Consider the following 5,425-nt stretch of genomic DNA (forward strand, 5'->3'; position numbering starts at 1 on the left):
CAGGGACTGACTGAGCAAAGTTTGGGAACCCTGGCATCAAACCAGTAAAATTAAATAGGTGAAATCTGGCTGTTGGTGGCTCCGCCTACTTTTTCAAAACTAAAACTGCAGTCCCCTAGTGACCAACTGTGAAAAGTTTGGGGACCCTGGTGTTATTACTGTGAGAATGGCAACAAGTTGAATTTCCACCAAGTCAATAGGTAAAATCTGATTGGCTGTTCACAACACCGCCCACCACTCTTGTGCATCAAACAATCATCATATTTTCATTCAGGGTGACCCCATGATTATGTTATTCAAGTTTGGGGGATGTAGCTTCAAAGCTTTAAGAGTGGCAGCAGTTTGAAAATCTTCCGTGTCAAAGTCAATGGGAAAATTGGGGTGTTTGGAGCGGCGCCACATAAAGACGGGGGGCAGGATTGCTTAGAAAAGCACAAGAAACCTGCTCTGCTATAGGGCGAAGAAGTGTTGAGAGTTTGGGTGTTGTACCCCTAAAACTGTAGGAGGAGTAGCGTTTAGAAAATGGGTGGCGCCATAGGTGGATTTTCAATAAGGCTAGGGGAGGCTAAGCCTCCCCAAACCTGCTAGGCACCTTAAATAAAACAAAACAAAAAAACCCTCACTCCGTTTCTGCATTGTCCTGCAACTCTTATGATCCTGCAAGCTCCAGTTCTGCTGTGCTCCGACTGGATCTTTCTTCACTTTTAAGTTAACTTTTAGTATGTTATAGAATGGCCTATTCCTAGCAACTTTGCAATTGGTCTTCCTAATTAATTTTTTTATAGTTCTTGAATAATTTGCCTTTCTCTTCTGCCTCTTTCCAGCTTTCATATCGGGGTCACTGACCCCGGCAACTAAAAAGTATTGCTCTGCGAGGCTACAATTTCATTATTATTGTAATTTGCTATTACTTATTTTTCCATGCAGGCCCCTTAACTATTCATATTCCCATCTCTTGTTTAAACCACTACCTGGTTGCTAGGATAAATACGACCCTAGCAATCACATAGCTGCTGAAATACCAAATGGAAAGCTGCTGGACAAAAAGCTAAATAACTGAAAAACCATTAAAAAGAAAAGAGGACCAATTGCAAATTGTCTCAAAATATCAATGTCTACCTTATATTAAAAGGGAATTTAAAGGTGACCTACCCCTTGAAGCTAACTGATCCCAAACACAAATGGATGGAGAACCCCTCACAGAAGTGCACGTATGAATACTTTTACATTTTAGGGTAAAAAAGCCCTCCCACCCGCACTTTTGCGCAGTATCCCTGGGAGTCAGTGGGAACTGCAAGAGGTAGGTGGGAGGTTAATTTTTTACACCAGCAGCAAATCCACTAAGTCTCACATTAACTGTAGGTCAGTTTCTGTATGGCCCATCTTTAGCCTCCCCAAACAAAAAAATCACCCTATGCCTATGGGTGGTGCTATGAAGAAGAAGAAGCAGAAGAACAGTATATTGGGGTTTGGGGTATATTGGGGAAAATTGGGGTGTTTGGAGCGGCGCCACATAAAGACGGGGGGCAGGATTGCTTAGAAAAGCACAAGAAACCTGCTCTGCTATAGGGCGAAGAAGTGTTGAGAGTTTGGGTGTTGTACCCCTAAAACTGTAGGAGGAGTAGCGTTTAGAAAATGGGTGGCGCCATAGGTGGATTTTCAATAAGGCTAGGGGAGGCTAAGCCTCCCCAAACCTGCTAGGCACCTTAAATAAAACAAAACAAAAAAACCCTCACTCCGTTTCTGCATTGTCCTGCAACTCTTATGATCCTGCAAGCTCCAGTTCTGCTGTGCTCCGACTGGATCTTTCTTCTTGGGGATTCTCCAATCAGAGCACAGCTTTCTTGACAGACTGTACAATTGACCAATCAAAGCACAGATGCACACAGGGATCGGGAGATTTTTCAAACTGAAGGCAGTGCAGAAATGAAGACTGAAAAGAAGAATCTGCAGCTGTAACTTTACCTGAGAACCAACTCTCAACTTTTGTTGCAGATTTCATCCCACTCCCACAGGAACTATACACAGGTACTATACACAGGTGCTATACAGTTCTAAAGGCTGAATCACTAGTTAAAATTAAATTGTTTTTTTGCCTACATTATATTGTGTATTGGTGCCAGTGTTATAGTGCCAGGGCCTGAATATCTGCCATCAGTACCCACTGCTTCTCACTGCATATAATGTGCTGGTTTTGTAAATACAGACTGCGTCTCACTGCATATAATGTGCCTGGGGTGTCCGTACCCGCTGCCTCTCTCTCTCTCTATAAAACTAACGTAAACACAAACAAAGGGGTGGTTCACTTTTAAGTTAACTTTTAGTATGTTATAGAATGGCCTATTCCTAGCAACTTTGCAATTGGTCTTCCTAATTAATTTTTTTATAGTTCTTGAATAATTTGCCTTTCTCTTCTGCCTCTTTCCAGCTTTCATATCGGGGTCACTGACCCCGGCAACTAAAAAGTATTGCTCTGCGAGGCTACAATTTCATTATTATGCAGGCCCCTTAACTATTCATATTCCCATCTCTTGTTTAAACCACTACCTGGTTGCTAGGATAAATACGACCCTAGCAATCACATAGCTGCTGAAATACCAAATGGAAAGCTGCTGGACAAAAAGCTAAATAACTGAAAAACCATTAAAAAGAAAAGAGGACCAATTGCAAATTGTCTCAAAATATCAATGTCTACCTTATATTAAAAGGGAATTTAAAGGTGACCTACCCCTTGAAGCTAACTGATCCCAAACACAAATGGATGGAGAACCCCTCACAGAAGTGCACGTATGAATACTTTTACATTTTAGGGTAAAAAAGCCCTCCCACCCGCACTTTTGCGCAGTATCCCTGGGAGTCAGTGGGAACTGCAAGAGGTAGGTGGGAGGTTAATTTTTTACACCAGCAGCAAATCCACTAAGTCTCACATTAACTGTAGGTCAGTTTCTGTATGGCCCATCTTTAGCCTCCCCAAACAAAAAAATCACCCTATGCCTATGGGTGGTGCTATGAAGAAGAAGAAGCAGAAGAACAGTATATTGGGGTTTTCAACCCAACATAATAAGAGGAGGATGGATAACAATCTGAGAGCAGGGAATGAGGGGATTAGAACAAGTAGAATGAAGAGTGGGAGGCACACAAGGCCTATCCCTACGGGGAAATTTGGGAGCTGCTTAAAAATGATAAAGCCAGTGGTCATCATCTCTCACCAGTAGCATCTGTTATAGGCAAACCTTGTCCCATTCTCTTGCTGCCATGATTCTTCCTTTGGCCACAACATAGATTATATTAGCTGTATGGCAAAACTGTAACTGTAAGCAGAAGATGGTGTGGAAGAAAAAAGCACAAAGAAAGGAGAAAGAAGCATGGGTTAATTGAAAGAGGAATATGCAAGAGAAGGGAGAAGAGAAAAGGTGAATTCTAAATTCATTTACTCAGAAAAGGGTGATTTTGTTCATTGAGAGGTATAATATAAAGATTAGGTTGGAGTCTCCTGGGGGTTAGAAACACAGGAGAAAAAGTAAGATGAATTCTCTGATGTGACTCGAGAGAAGAGTTTTCTAGGTGAATTCGTTTCCTTGTTTTTTAGCAAAAGTTAAAGCCCTTTGTTATTAATATAGTGATGACCACTGTTCCCCCTAAGCTGTGCGCGTGCGCGCACACGACTTTCCGAACCCGCGCACACAAATTAAAATAGCGCGCACAAAAATTAAATTTTTGCCTAAAATGATTTTTGCCTTTGGAAATAACTCAGGCGTCTCCTCGGTCTCCCGCCCTCGTTACCCCGGCAACAGGTACTTCTGGCTCTTGTCCGGTGCAATGTGTAGAGTGTCCGTGCGTACCTGCGCGCGTACTTGCCCACGCACGGACGTCTGGGGGGGGGGTGCGCGCAAGGAGCACGTTCAGCACCGGACAGGAGCCAGAAGTACCTGTTGCCGGGGTAACGAGGGCGGGAGACCGAGGAGACGTCTGAGTTATTTCCAAAGGCATTGCGCTGTGGGAAGTGCTGGATGGCACGTCATGAGGACCAGGTAGGTGTATACAAGTATGTACAGCACAGTTACACTGCCATCCCAGCTAACATGGAGATTCTGCTTTGGTAGTGCTGGCTCAGCAGCAAACAAATCAATGGGGGATTAATAACTTTGGCATCAGGCTTCATTTTTACCAGCCAGGGGGCAACGGTAGTTGGAGATGTGGCATAGGCACACAATGTATAGTGAAGGTCCTTCACTGAAGGAATGCTAGGTGAGGGTAAGGTTGGGGGAAAGACAAAGTCCTGTCCTGATTTCTAAATGTGTAAATCCTTATAGGCAGTTTTCGCACCAGCAGCTCAGTTTTCATAAGGCCGGGCAGGTTTCAATCCTAGACACAACAGACAGGTCCTGGGCAGAGAGAGGCGAGAAAAGGTAAAACTGGGACTAATTGAGAGCTTAAATTGGTCATCCAGGGGCTAAGTTTAAGGGTATTACAGCCAATATACCAGCCAATGCTGGAGCCAGTATTACTTATACCACAGTTAAATACAACAATGTGCCTTGCCCTTCACCCAGGGAAAAAAAAAATCACAACTCTTTCTTCATTAAATTATGACGTAAATCAGTTTTTCATGGACACTCACCCCACTGATCCATTCCAAATTCAATTTGTACTAAGTCCAGCATCAAGAATTATTTTGCCCTAGTAACTACTATTGTAGTACTGTGGTGGGACTTGGTGGTGAGGAATGGTCTGCTTTTGACTGTACAGCAATAGCACAATGTGACTTTGACTTTGGAATTGAACATATCCGATCTCTTTGTTTAAAGTACAAACAATTTCTTCAGGAGGAAAGTGTCATTATTCAACAATACAATGACTTTAAATTCCTTGTTGCAGAAAAAATCAAAAGCAATCTGATAAACAGCTTTCCAGATATGACGAAATTTTCATTTCAGAATGATCAATTTGCAGAATTAGCAAAATTGATGGACATTGGTGCCACATTCTTAGCTTCGAGTGCAGATTGTGAGCGTGGTTTTAGTTTAATGAACAATCTGAAAACGAAGCAAAGGAACCATTTACAGTTAGAACATTTGGAAATGCTGATGCGTATTAAGAGTAACCTTCAAAATGGAGGCACGATAGATCTTGACAGAATTTATTCAGACTGGATAAATATGAAAGATCGCAGAGAAAAACTGTGAAAACTAAATTACTCTTAGTTTCGAAATGCTACCTATAAAATATAATTACATGTTATTAATAGGTATAGCATTTAACAATGAAACTTGTTTGAATAAACAGTGTTATTGATAACTGAAATAACATCGTGTTTTTGTAACTTGATTTAGACAAACTGAAAGACCTGCGCAAAAATGCCCATAACTGAACTCCAACAAACATTCTGTAGCGCACAAAAATTTAATCTTGCTTTAAAATGCGC

Source organism: Xenopus tropicalis, chromosome 1 (genome assembly GCF_000004195.4).
Source record: "Xenopus tropicalis strain Nigerian chromosome 1, UCB_Xtro_10.0, whole genome shotgun sequence".
NCBI classification, from domain to species: Eukaryota; Metazoa; Chordata; class Amphibia; order Anura; family Pipidae; genus Xenopus; species Xenopus tropicalis.